A 15,323-nucleotide genomic window follows, 5' to 3' on the forward strand; every position below is an offset into this window, starting at 1 on the left:
ACAATAACTTAGAGGGTGATACCACTGCTCATATCAGCGTCTTGAAAGGCGTGAGACAGGGCTGTGGCCTGGCCCCTACCTTGTTTTCCATTTACATAAATGGATTAATCATTAGGTTGGAGTCTTCACAATCTGACACACCAAGGATGAGGTGGGACAAAATCCCTATCTTACTCTTCACAGGTGATGCGATCCTAATTTCACTCCCCCATCTGGATTGTATAGGCAAGTGGAAGCATTCCACGAAGGATATCTCACAGGTGGATTGATAATCATCTTGGACAAGGCCAAATCCATGGCCCTGTACCCAGCCCAGAAAAAGGCATTCAAGCTTCATGTAAATAATGAGGGCCATAGAATTGTTTGCATATTTATGAGCAATGAATGTTGGGCAGCTCAAATTGATAAGTCCATTTATAGCCTGGAAAGAGCTAGCAATGCAGTCGTCAAATTGGCTGGGAATGAGATTTGGACTAACAATAAGTCGATTAGACTGCAGGTAATAGAAACGTTCTTAAAAAAAATAACAAATGTTACCCAAAGCTGTTTGAACATGGCTTTGCACATAGAACACGGTCAGAAGCGCATCTCTGGTGTAATATCTAGCTGCCCCATATTGTTTTGGGTTTGCCTGTGGGCTTCACCATAAATGTTCAACAGCACAATGAAAGCTGTAGTACAAGAAGCATATAGTGTGCTGCTGAAGTCAAGAATTGATACTTTCTTTAACTCCACTAACCAAGCAGGGATTTCCAAAAGCTGCAAACAACATCTGGGATACCAAAGTTACCTTGCCCTAAGCACACCACCTTGTGCAAGCTCTTTATACCAGAGACATAGGCTAGACATCCTGCCCACGGCTGCACTTCAACGCAAATGGCACTTGTCGACATCAGACATGTGCCCTGCTTGCATGGGAAGCAGGGAAACTGTGCTGCATTTGTTATTCCTATGCTTGTCTTATAGCTTATTTGAAGCCTATCCTAAAACATTGTTGCATCAGATAATTAACCGATGCTATAACATTGTCTAAATCAACTAGTGATTAATTGATTGTCCTTGCAGTGGCAAAGTGTATAGACAGATCTTTGCGGCAAAGGAGCAAACACTATAGGAAAATTGATCTGGTTTTTCTTTGCTGTCGCATCCCCCTTTCCATGCAACCCAGGCAGATGAACCTATACCATTTGTTGAGTTTCTATGGGGAAGTTACTGGGAATCTATTAGATCTAAGTGCCCTTTGAACTGAAAATCAAATGGATTGGCTGATCGAATTCACCACATGATTTTAAGGTTTCAATGCATATGTTAGAAGAATTTATGGAACAATTATAATCATAATGTTTTAAAAAGGACACTTTTAACTCATGATAAGTAAAGAAAGTCCACACTATGAGTTTAAATTATGCATTAGCACTTTGTAGAATTAAATATTGCTGCAGAATTTCTTGGATTTTGAAACAAAAAGTGAAATAATATGGTATTATTACATATGTTTTAACTTTGTACTTTCATAGCCTATGGCCGAAATAAAGATGTCGATGATGATGCTATGCTTTTTAATTGTATAGACCATTTTCGTATCAGATGTATTTAAGTTGGACAGCAGCTTGAGGATGCTGCGTCACGGTGTGGGTAGCATTAGACCAGGGAGTGTAAATGACTGTCTTGCATAATTTGTACAGGCATAGCTGAAGCTTGGATCCCAGATGGGAGTGAGGCACATGAAGTGTTCAACCAACCCATTCAGGCATCGCCATGGCACGACTTCTCAAAGTATGCTTAACATATATTTTGTAGGTCTTCTGAGCAACATCTAGTGCCAAAGGCAACACCCCTGGAACTATACTTCTGGGGCATCCTAAATGAAACCACTAAGAACTAGAGTCTATTCCACACTTCCCAAAACAAGGTAAGGTATGCTGGGCATCGCCGGGGACACTGTCTCTCTTCAGGCAACCGAGGCAGTCGGGACTCTGGTCATCTGTGCAGATAAGCTCCAGAGGTCTTCCAGCAATGTTTCTTATGTTCCCTGTAATGTCAGCGGAAGGGTATCCCTCCCTCCTTGCATCTGTCATAATCACCCTATGGATGGTGACTGTAAAATGTTCACCGTACCAACAGTCTGGGAGGTTCCGACTTCATATACAGGTCAATCCTAGCAGAAGATTGATGGCTTCCAAGGCTCTTGATAGGCTGCAATGGGGATCTGTCAAAGTGCAAGGCCCTCTCTTTTTTCGCAGCATTTCCCTAAGTAGCTTGCTCGTGGAGGAGTGTCTGCAGGACAGGAGCATGTAGGAAGAATCCAAAATGTTTGAAACGCTCATCACTGACCAGGAGCACTAAAGCTGACTCAGCTCCACTCATGTCCAACTCCCTAGAGAACAAAGGACTCTGCAAATACAATTTCTTGACTTATGGCCCACTACTGTTCAGGTCGCAACAATCTATTTCTGGTCCAACACACTTTTAATGATCTCCTCCTCCTATGTTAATAAGGTTTAAATGCTTGGGGAGGGGCGACTACCAAACGATGTAGAGTAGAGAGCCGAGAGCTCCCGCTTTTATCCCCTTTAATCTTGCTCTAATATCCTTCGTCTGGCAATGAGCAGGTCCAGTTGAGGGGGAATCTTGGATAACTTACATAGATGTAAATTACCCAAGATTCGAAATTGACAGAACCGCAATGGAAAACGAAGGGTAACGACCCAAGAAAGACAGTAAAAGTACAGACACTGCCGGGTAATGCCGGGCAGTGTAAGCAGGCGACACTGTTGTAGCCAGCAGCACTGCATTACCCTGACATGTTTCCAAGAACAGGGGAATACACAGTAAGTACTGGGATCTCAGTGAGTACATCCCATGATGGGAAAGGTCCCCTTTGAGGCTATAAATGTAGCTGATTTGCAAAACCTTCAATAGGACTAAATTGATATATATTTGACATCATCATTGCAGTCTACAGGCCGGGACCACCATTTTAGCAGAGACAAACATCCATACTACATAGTGGGGAAGTACATAGGTGGTATTTCACAGTCATGGCCCTTACCAACAATAATCAGCAAAGCACAAACCAACCCAAACTGGATTATTACATAGTCTCTCCCAAAGGGGTAGTACCTGAAGATCCCACAGCAAGACAATCTTCTTCTCAAACATCACATGCATTACTGGAAGGGAAAATTACAGATGTTCTAAATATGGTACAAGATTCAAGAAAGATTCAAGCATTTCCCTCGCAAATAAAATGGGGGAATTGTGAGCAGATGTGCACAAAATAATCAACAAACAAACACAACTTGAATCTAACACCAGCTTTATGGATCAGGAAATGGTAAACCTCAAAAAGCAACAATCATCCTGCTACACGTCACTTGGTACATGGAGTGAAGAGCAGAAGACGCAGGACACTTATGCAGAAGGAACCTGTGAATAGAGGGGATGTCTGAAGAAGAGGAAAAGGGCTCAATGAAAATGGTCTTGGAAGACTGGCTACATGAAACATATGGTCCTATTGGCCTATCAAATGTTTTGTTTTGAAAACGCCCAAGTACAAACAAGCTCTCCCCATCCCCAAATCCCCTGGTGCAAGACCCTGCCCAATTGTTGCCAAAATATTCAATTTCCAGGACTGAGATGCTGTATTACATGTGGCAAGGAAAAGAGGCCATATACACAGTAACTGCTGCCTGATATGTTGCTACCAGACCACACAAAAAAGCGCAATAACAAAGTCAAAGCTTCAAAGACGTGTAGAGAACCCCAAGAGCCCACATCGTCTCGTGTATGATAATGCATCCAGCTAAATTGAAAACCATTCAAGGATCTATTCTGCAACTCCCCACAAGGAGTGTGGGAATGGTGGAAAATGGACGGTAACTGGAGCACAAACAAAAGTAACAATGGGTTGGTCAAAAATAAAGAAATGGTTCCATGTGTTAATATCCCTGCAAAAATATCGCCATACAAAAATATCGCCATATTTTTGCGGCAATATTAAGGCATGGAACCTGCGGGGGGGACCCCTACATTATTTTTAAAGGAGCGGGGGAAACCCCCGCAACCACCACTCCCAAAAACTCTAAAAATGATCCCCCCAAAAAATATCGACTATGGCCGTTCCAGGCAACCATATATGCAGCGATATTTTTGGTGGGGATAATATGGAGTAATACCAATAAAGACAGAATGAAAGCAAAAATCAAAAATAGGAGGCAACCGAGATGAACATCTAACACACTTATCAACTTGTTTAGTTTTGGTAATTTGGTCAATTTAGTTACAGTTACAGGTTTGTATGGGGGGAGGCTGAAGGGTGCCAAAATGTTAGTATAGGGAATGCTTTATTGTATTATTGGGGAAAGTGATGGTGATGCAGACAAGCAATGCGTTTAAAAGAAAGTAAGCCTTACCACCGGTATTGGTGAAATAAATAATCTTGGCTTTGTGTATTCCACTATAATGGGGATTTTAAGGATGCTAAAATGGAATCTGAGGGGAGTGAATTGGTCCATGTCTACAAAAAAACAATGTGGTGATCGCACTCTTAAAAGAACCTCATTTAATACAATCAGAACTGGGTAAACTGAGAGTGACATGGGGAGGAGTGGTATATGGCTCTAATTATTTGAGATGTGCAGGGGGTCCTCATATTGATATTGAGGGGTGCTCCATTGGAGATATCCAAAAAGGAAGGGGACTCGAAAAGGGAGAACACTGACATTGAAAGATCAATAGAGGCAGCGATTAACGTATAATAAACACATAAACCCGGAATGTGGATAATCGGACATATTTCCTGGGGGTCTTAGAATTAATAGGTGTATATAGACATGATTTTATGTATGGGGAGGTGACTTCAATTGTTTGTTGGACCCTACACTTGATAGATCGGACACTAAAGTAGTTACAAGAAACAAACTTTGAATACTCTGAATCAGATACAATCAGATTTTGATTCAGAAGAAATATGGAGAGCGTTAGGGTTACTTGTTTTAATCCCATCCACATTGTTCAGTTCACATTCTAGAATTGATTATATTTTGTCAGGGAAAGACCACCTGAATGTAGTCAAGGATATTGAACATCTTGAGAGAATGATATCAAAACTCTCCACCATGGTGGCAACATTAATATGGGAAGCATCCCAACCTGGAGGTTGCGTGCCGAAACACTTCAGGCCGTTGCCTTCCAGAGCACAATGAGAAAGGAAATAGCCTCCTTATTTCACTCTATTCATAACAGGGAGATAATATGGTAAACATTTAAGGTCACAACTAGGGGGTTATCTATGACAATTATATATGTGGTAAGAACAACCCTTACAAAGACACTTGAGAAAACAGAAAAGAATATCCAACTAATGGAAGGCGAAAAAACAATGGGATTCCCAGTGTTAGGGAACTTAAAACACAACAGGAAACGCAGGCAGTGTTAGATGAATTGAAATACAATAGTTACACACGACAGATTCATGGAGAAAGAGATAAAGCCGGTAGACTATTAGTCTGGTTAATTAAGAGGCATGTCAACAAGATGATACAGAGATTACCGATTTATTTGACCCATTAAACTAACCCAATTATCTCAAGTAGCTACAGAATGTTCTGGAACAACCTATCCGAGAAGAAAAACAATTGGGAGCTATGTCTAAACAGTGGGGAAACAATGGCTTGTGATGGCCTCCCGGGGGAATTTTGTATAGTTTATGTGGAGATTCTAGTACCCAAAGCCAAGCCGATCTATGAATATGCTTTTCTCAACAGATATTTGCCTGAGTCCATGAGAGAAGTGATAATAATAGTTTTGCTAAAATCGAATAAAGACCCGAGACACCTTTATTTATTATATTTATTTTATTTGTTTTATTTTTTCCATTTGTAAAGCACCTAAGACCTCAAGCATCAGGGTCCTGCTGCATACCAGTTACATTTGTACAGCACATAAAAACATTACAAGAGACACAAACGAAAGACAGTGGTCCACAGGGATATAGGGAATAGTCAGTTGCTCTTCAGTGTTTATGTGAAGAGCAAGGTTTTCAGGGCTTTATGGAAGGCCCAGTAAGATTCCTGTGTTGTAAGCTCAGTTGGCAGAGAGTTCCGACGGTGTACTGCTGCTGAAGAGAAGCCTACTCCTGCGCCGTTTACCCTTTTCACTCTTGGAGTGGTTAATTTGCACACATGGAGGGATCTTGCCGGTCTGGTTGGTTGTGCTTTTGTGATTTTTTGTGCCAAGTACTTTGGGGCAGTTTTGCTCAAGCATGTGTGCGTGATTGTCAGGGTTTTGAAGATGTTCAGTAGCCAGTGAGCTTGCTCTCTTGCAGCTGAGATGTGCTTCCTTTTGAGGAGGTTGCGTGCTGCTTTAAGGGCATTGTTCTGAAGACTGTGACGTTTGTTTAAGTTCTGAATGGAAGTTCCTGCAAAGAGGGCATTGCAATAGTCTGGTCTGGCACCTGTGATTGCTCTGGCAATAGTTAAGCAGTGGTGAGGAATTGTCTTGCCGCATTGATCAGTTTGGCGGTATAGGCTGAGGAGGTTGCAATGGCACTCACTTGCCTGTTGAAGGAAAGGGACACATCCAATTATATGCCTATGGTTTTAAGCGATTTGGAGACTGGTATCTGTATTCCGTCTATCATGAAAGCTGAAAATGTGGGCTAAGGTTTTTTAGCACTGACGGTGTGCCTACTAGCAGGATCTCGGTTTTGTCGTCATTGAGGCAGAGGTGATTGGCAGTCATCCAGGCCTGGATGAAGGCATAAACTTTACTGAGCATGATGGAGTCATTGTCCTAGGATCCTGTCAGGGGGAGGAGGACTTGCGTATCGTCCGCGTAGTTGGTATATGAGATCTCCAGTTCATCCAGTAGGTCAAATAGGGGTTTCGTAAAGATAGTGTATAATGATGGTGAAACGCAAGCTACCTTCAGTACCATGAAAGGGATAGGGATGGCATAGCATTTGCTGTATCATAGAACACTCTAATTTTCCTCCCTTCCAGTAAGGAGGCAATCCAGTTGGCAGCATCTGCTGAGAATCTGGCAGCTGACGTAAGGTGATGGCAGAGTGTTTTGTGGTCTACAAGGTCAAATGCTGCAGATAGGTCTAATAAGAGTACGGGGGGCAGTTTGCCCTTCTCACTAGAGGAGTCCATCTGTATTTTAATGTCTAATAGAGCAGACTCTGTGCCGTGACCTGGTTTGAAACCTGATTGTCGCATTACTGGGATGAGGTTAGATTCTTAGTAATCTTGTATCTGATTGTATGATGCTCTATCTAGGACTTTCAGCAAGAATGGTACGGTGATGATCGGTCGGTAGTTGTTGAGCAGTGTAGGGTCTAGTGATTTTTTTAAAATAGGGGAGGACCTAGGAATCTTTGAGGTTGGTGGGTACAAGGTTGGTGGTAAAGGAGGCATTGATACATTTTGTAATGAAAGAGACTAGGTCAGAAGTACAGTCTTTAATGATGGTGGCTGGGCAGATGTCTCCTATGCATCTAGAGGGTTTGAGATTTTTTATGATTTTGGCTGTTTCTGACTCTGAGATTTTTCTAAAGTAGAATGGCAGAGAGGCAAATGCTTTAGCCGGGCCGAGTGGTTGCTTAGGTTAGTTTGACTTTTCTTTAAGATGATTAGTTTCTGCAAGAGGCACATTTTATACCTCATGGCGTCTTGGATGTTGGTACACCAAGATTTGTCTTTGAGGATGGTAGAGGGAGGTGTTGTGGTGGGATTCAAGCTCTCTCAGTATTTTGAATAGTTCGAATTTGCTTTGGCTATCCTGGTATTATACATTTTAGCTTTAGCCTTTATGATAGCTTTCTTATATTCACCAGCGAGTTAATTAAAAGTTAGTTTTGTGGAATCTGTGGGGTTTTTCCTTCAGAGGGCTTATGCTTGTCTCTTCTTAGAGAGCAGTGCTAGAAGGGCATCGGTGAACCAGGAATTGTGGTGGTTTTAAGGCTTAGGCTTTCTGGGTAGGATTGGCACTATGGTATCAATGGCTTTTGTGAGGGTGCTGGAGGATAGGACTGCTAGTTATTTTTGGTCAGCTGTGGCGATGTCTTCCCTGCAAAGTGGTCCAAGGAGGGGGACAGTGAGTCTCCAGTGATCTTCTTGGTGTTGTGGGCCCAAGTAGGTGGCAGGGGTGGGGAGGTTCCAGTGCATGGAGACTGAAAGTAAGGAGGTTGTGGTCCACCACGGGATAGGTTTGTTGGAGGGGATCGTGATCTAGTTGCTACGGTCAGCTACTCAGGCAAGGGTTCTTTCTTTATAGTGGGTGGGATATGAGACCCAGTGTTGAAAGCCTAGGTCAGTGAGGGCCTTGGCAATGCTTGCGGCTGTGTTATCGTTAGCGTCATGTAGGCCAGATTGATGTTGCCTAGGAGTATGACTCTCGAGGTGGGTTTGAGTTTCTCTCCTAAGAGATGACTAAGGTTGTCTTCAAAACTGGCTGCAGTAGGGGGTTGGCAGTAAATGACATGTAAAGTAATGGAGTCTGATGGCGCTGTGACAAGTTTAGCCATGAGGCATTCATAGTTTCCTTTTGATGCAGTACTAGTGAGTCTGATGTGAAGGTTGTCTGTATGGGTAAGAGCTATGCCGCCCCTGTGTGCACTTTATCAGTCGTATGTAATGATGGTGTCTCATCTGGCAATGCTAGAAATAGAGCAGGACCTGATGCTTCATGGAGCCAGGTTTCCGTAATGGCTTGGAGGGCTAGTTCCAGATTGAATATTAGGTTATTGAAGTTGATAGCATGAGCTGGTTAAGACCTTGCATTAATGAGGGCTGCATGTAAGAGGTGGTCAGGTTTGGATAGAGCAGGGTTGTTGTGTGCAAGGAGAAGGGCTGGTGTTTGGCCTGGAGTGGTCAGGATAGTTTGAGGATGTATCCCAGGGGATGGATTAGTGCTGACACTACTTTATTTAAGAGGATTGAGGTTGGGGGGATGCAGGAGGCATGTGGGCTGAGATTTATCATTGCGTTAAGGGTGGTTGTATGAACATTAGGGTGTTGGGTGTAGAGAGCCGGAATGGAGCCGTTGCTTGTGTGTGTGGTTTCACCCAGGTGCTCATATGTTCTCCCAGTCTGCGCAGGGAGATGGGTGGGAGTGACTAGGGTGGTTCTGGAGTGAAGCCTGTGCTTTCTCTGGGGTAGTAGAGACTGAAATCAGGTTTTAGTATGATTATGATTAGGGGGGCTGGCTAAAACTGGCTGTCTTTGTGTTTCATTTGTGTGGCTTAATTGCATTTGAGGCAGTGCATTGTAGGCCTTAGTGGGTCTATATCATACAGGTGGTTGACCACCGACGTTCTCTTATCATCTTTGGGCGGTGGTGTGAGGGCTGAGAGGCTGGTTTTGGTGAGGGAGGTGGAGTTGATCATGGTCGGGTTCATGCTGGGGGTTGGGTGTTGCAGGATTCAATGGAAAAGGTAGTGGCAGTGGTGAGTCTCACGGGGCAATGGCTGTGTGCGCGAGGGTGTGCCCTGCGCATATCAAGCACAAGGCAGGCGTCTAGTCCTAATGGGGTAGAGCGCACATTGTGTTTGTGATGTGTGTACAAGTGAGTCATGGCTTAGGGGAGTATGGGGCTCTGGATAAAGTAAGTTCAGGGCCGCATTGGCCAAGGGAGGCTTGGTGGGTGGGACTTGTGCTTTTTTAACACTGGAGGTGGTGGTTAGGGGGGTTATGCCTCACATCAGACTGCATGAGTGTGGGTAAGAATGGAGTTGGGTAAAAGCTCTTGAGGTGGCGAGGGCATGGGGCGAGTCTAGAGGTAATCAGGTCACATAGTGAAGCGCCGGCAGTACAGATATGTACGTCGGGCTTACCTTGCATTAAGGAGTTGTTCCGGTTTGCAGGAGCATTAGAGACCTTTGTCCGCATCAGAGAGTGGCAGAGAGCTCCTGCTCTTGCTTTGGACTTTGGCCTTCTACAGAGGCTGGCTTTACTGTCTGCCGAATCCGGACTGCCTAGACATGAGGAGGCAGAAGGCAATCACAGGCATTTCCTGGCCCAGGCAGTGTTTCCTTGGAGAAACTAGTGACGGTGTTGAAAATCTTTGTAGATGCTGGGAACTGCTATTCTCGTTGCCTGCAATGGAGGTTCTCCATGCAAGGGGGGAGTCCTTGGAGGCACGCTGGATCCTGGGAGCACAGAGGAGCGGCAGAGAGCTCCTGCTCTTGCATTGGACTTCAGGCTTCAACAGAGGCTGGCTTCACCGTCTGGAGAATTGGGACTGCCTGGCCATGAAGAGGCAGCAGGCAATCACAGGCATTTCCTGGCCCGGGCTGTGTTTCCTAGGAGATACTGGTAATGGTGTCAGCCATCTTTGTAGATGATTGGAACTGATATTGGATCCTGGGGGCACAGTTGAGCAGCAAAGAGCTCCTGCTCTTGCCTTGGACTTCGGCCTTCAACAGAGGACAGCTTCACTGTGGCTCATACCGCTGTAAAGGCATCATGAAGCAAGACACAGACAACAGACTTTAAGTTAAAAAAATATATTTATTAACTTAAATGTCTGTATGGTAGAAGGCCTAACTTGCTCTATGCTAAGGTGGGATTTCCCTACCTGAACAAACCTAAGGAAAGTCTGAGTCAAAGAGTTCAACTTGAAAGTCTGTATGTGTCCAAAACCTATTCTTTCCCTCACAACTGAAGCTATCCAGTGTTTAGGGATGTCACTAAGAAAGGAAATGGTGCTTAACTAAAAGTTCTGAGCTTCTTCCATCTCCCAGCTTTCTTTCAGCTGCCCTTCCCCAAGAGCAAGAAAGTTCCACAAAAGTCTCAAGATTACCTTTGCTTTGTCCATAAAGTTTTATTGCGTTCAGTATGTAATATGTCTAACTTCAAGGTTCCATTCAGTTCGGTATTCAATATGCATCTGTTATGTTTAATTTCACATTTCCCTTCAGTGTGATAGTTAAGATGAATCAGTTATGCTTAATTTCAAGTTTCTGTTCAATTCAGTATTCAATATGCATTTTTTGAGCTTACTTTCAATGGCTGTTACTTATCTATGGTCTGCTAGGAGCACCCTGGTGCCCAAGTGCTCTCCCTGACACACTTACCGGCTCTCTGCTTCTACTTCCAATGGCCCCCATAGCTTCCTCTCTGTTTGCAGGGCTGGCGGGCCAACCTTTGCGAGCCCTGCTTGCATGCCAGGCATTTTCCTCTGCACGTCGGTAATTACAGAGGTTTCTCTCTGGACGCAGATGGTGTCCTCTCTCTCCCTGGTTCGCCCGCAGCTCCTGCCGCTCATTCTCTGTCGTATAGACTCCCACACCTGTGACAACGTCATGGCCCACTTGTCTTGGGCCACACAAGCTCCCTGGGTTATCTGCAGACATCCTTGCTCCTTCTCCGGTCCCACCACAGCTGCCTCCACATGAAAAAGGCCCCTGCTGGGTTCTCCCATACAGGCCTCTCTTTTGCTCTCTACATACTGTTCTCTGGCTCTCATTGTATACACCTGCAACCACTTAACAGGTTACAGGTGTGGATCCTTACTTAGGTTTGCCTGACAATGATCACGGCGACATGCCTGACTCTGACCATACACTGCAGGCATCTTCCTCATCCCAGTGGTGAAATAAAGGCGCAGTGTTCATTACTATCAGTCTCCTCTTCCTTGCCCCAGTACTTTCACATTTTAAATGTGGGGAACTGAGGGTAGAGGTCTGTCTTGCAGTAGCCAATAAAGGTTGGGGGAAGGTTAGGTTGGTCATCCATAGGGAAAGGGGGATACCATGTCTCACCTGTGGGCACCCTACTCCCAATCTCTGAGAACCCTAGACCCAAGTGATCCTCCCTCGGTTCCCCACCCCAGGATCAGGGCCCAAGAGCGATGGCCTTTCCCTGGCCACCTATGAAGGGGATCCAGGGGGGTTAGGAGTGAGAATACCCTCAGGTTTCTCACACCACCCTATTTCATTAATAAAAATAGCAGTGAGATTGTTGAAAATAGCAACTGAAATAATTTAACCACACAAATGTGGCTTTCTATGTGATAGGATTACTCACTGAACCTACACAGATTACATCACATGATGGAAAAATCATTGAACTTGCATGAGGAAACGGCAGTGATGTCCTTGGATGCTGTTAAATTCCCTGGAATAGAAATGGCTGTTTAGGGTGTTGAGGGATACAACATTGGAACAAACCTATTAAAATGGATTTAATTACCCCTGGCCAGGGTGGGAACTGACAATGTCATTTCCTCTTGCTAGACCCTGGAAAGGTGCAGCAGACAAGAATCCCCACTACCCCACCCTCCCAGTCCTATTTGCAATGGCTCTGTAAACGCCAACCCGATTCTTTAGTGAGCATTTCCCAGAAGGGGGAATTAAGATTGAATGCTACAACCAGGTAATCTCTTTATTTAGATGATTTTCTAGTATACATCAGAAACTCTACATGCCTGAATTTAAAATCAATGAAGAAAATCAACTGTCTTTCGTCTGGCGGGCCATAAAGGGAAAATATCGACATAATGCCCGATTGGAGAATAAAATGGAAATGGGAGTCATTTAAATATTTGGGTATACAGCTATTCCAAACCCTCAGCATTGAGCGGTATTGGGGAAGCCATACGTTATTGGAAAAAGCTTCTGCTGTCACTGATGTCAGGATAGCACTATGTACAATGGTAATTCTCCCCAGACTTTTTTGCTTATTTACTAATATACCATGGACAATGAATCACATATTTTTTAGGATGCTCAACACCAAAATAGCACCCTCCTATGTGCCGTGCTTGGTCTTTATTTGAGAGTCACCATGGGTCACAGCTGCGAACCCTTGCAACTCCACTGTGACCTTTGACACTACCTCTGTGAGCCCTGGTTCAGGGATTACAGTTGTATGCCAAACGGAAAGTAAAATAGGCAAATTGGAACACAGTTTTCTTTCGGCAGTAATTCCTACCCCGTGTCCCACACCGGAAGCTCCTATTCGCTGATGAGAGGCCAGGGGACGGACAAGGATTGGGGGTTCTGTTTCGTAGTGTACAGGGACGTCATTTCACCAAAATACCAGGGGTCGCGGAAGTGACATCACAATGTAACGCCCCCATGAGTGACATCACAGGAAGTGATGTCATTTAACCACGCCCCCATGTGACATCACAGGAAGGGGCATCCCATAGCATTGTTTCTAAGTAAACTACGAATAATATGGTCATGATAACCCACGATAACCCTGTAAATTGATGTACATTTCATACAAGAATGGATCACCATATGTATCATTAATATCAGTGTGTATTGGCCCATATTACCAAATCACTGTGAATGCAAGCAGACGTGCAAGGCCAAAGGATAATGATGTTTTAATATATAGCACCTAAGCTTAAGCACTTAATTTAGAACAACTATACATACAATATGACAGAACCTGTGTTGGTACTCATTTATCAACCGAAGCAGGATGAAAGGCTGAGTTGAACCAGAGTCCAGTCACTTAACCTACAGGGACAAGTAAAAATCAGGTAAGGGTGCTTCTGAAATTGATTGCTATGAAAGAAATCTGCAGAAAATATTGAGATACAATACGCTGCCCTTGACTATGAAGCAAGTGGTAAAACTAATGGTGGGGCTCAAACCCCTGCCCTAAAACCTCTACACTGGCTGCCAGTGGAAGCCAGCACCACTCCGTGTGTAACCCAGTTCCCCAGCGTCAATGGAAGGAGTCTTACATTCCTAATAGAGTGAGTGGACCACCCACCTACCATGGCACAGGCAGCCAGGGGCAACACCACACTGCATCCATCCCCTGGACTACACAGCTTGCTCCTTCCCGTCAGATTAGGAGGCAAGTGAAGAGGGTGCGAAGAAATAAGCTCTGGAACTCCACTGGCAAGAGCGGGTGACCTCCACCCTACCGTGTTAGCCCTGGCCAAGCCCGGTCAAGCTGTAGGCGATAAAGACTCGCCCAATGCAGGCATCGGTGCCGATTCACTGCTTGCTGTTCCCGGTATATGATCCCTTTTACAGGTCCTGTGCGACCCACTCCTGCTTAGAACTACCCCCCACATTAAATGGTACCCCTCCTCACCCCAAGCACTCTGAAGGGAGCCATTGTGCAGGCTGGAGAAGCAAACACGACCAATAGCATAAACAATAAAAAGACATCAAATTAACAACAAAGCATGCGCCACATAGCTCAGTGGGTGTGAGCAAATGCTGCTGAAATCCCAGTCAGATGTCCAAATCCAGGCGAGGGTGGCTGCCTCATACTTTATCCTTGTGGCATTGATATTGTGAAGCCCATTAAACTGTATAACTGTAATACCTGTCATGTACAGTACTAGGAAGCTGCATCACTAAGCACTGAGTAAAAGAAACTTAAAGTGGCAATTGTACTGAAAAGGCCGGCACGTGGGTTCCTGGTGAGATATTAACTGCATGTTCCACAGTCGCTCATTTCATCAGGGCCGCTGTTAAGACGGATTTCTGAACTCTGTCCTGGTGGCGCAGAAGTTCAGAAGGCCAACCTAATTACTTGGAACAGGGTAACCTCTGGACGAGCCAGACCAATCAAGGTAGCGATCGCGGCGGTCAAGACTAGGTCTCAAGAGGGGTGAGGGTGACTGAAAGCCCGCAATGAGCACACAAAGCAAGATCACTTACAAACTACTCCAAACAGTTGTTATATTAAAAATATATACACATTTATTTCAAGGCCTTTAAAACAATGACCGTAGCGAGAAAATCACAATATAACGATAGTAAACCAACACATACCATATCAACATAATATATATACAAATACAACCAGTCTCAAGCGTTATATGCACGAAATGTGTAGTCCACCTAAAAGGGAGGGAAAACAGGCAGTGCGAAATAATGCTTAGACCCAGTTCACCTTCAGAGGCACCTAACTAGATGGAAGTCCGAGCCCTGCGAAGAGTGGAGCCTTGTGCTCAAAAGTACCTGCACGCGCTGGTGCCAACGGGCAAAAGGAGAAGCTCCCAGCCCACATCCTGGAGGCACACACAAGACATGTAGAAGCCCGCGAAAGCATCCATGTTTCGCAGGAAAGTACATGCCCAAATAAGGAAGGCTCCGGGTCGGCTCGACCTGGGGAAGGTGAAGGGAGCAAGACGGTCAGCGGACAGGACAAAGGAGCCTTGTGGTCTGGCCATTTTGGGAGCCAGGCCACCATTTTGGGTTAAGCGCGAGAAACGCGCTTAGAACGCCAAAAGGAGCTCAAAACACAAGAAACGATTGCTGCCACCATTCCCGTCCCTGAATCACTTGCACCGATCAGATACAATCCTAAACGAGTATCTAGGGCCTGTAGAAGGCTAGA

Source organism: Ambystoma mexicanum, chromosome 7q (assembly GCF_040938575.1).
Source record: "Ambystoma mexicanum isolate Mex_15411 chromosome 7q, UKY_AmexF1_1, whole genome shotgun sequence".
NCBI classification, from domain to species: domain Eukaryota; kingdom Metazoa; phylum Chordata; class Amphibia; order Caudata; family Ambystomatidae; genus Ambystoma; species Ambystoma mexicanum.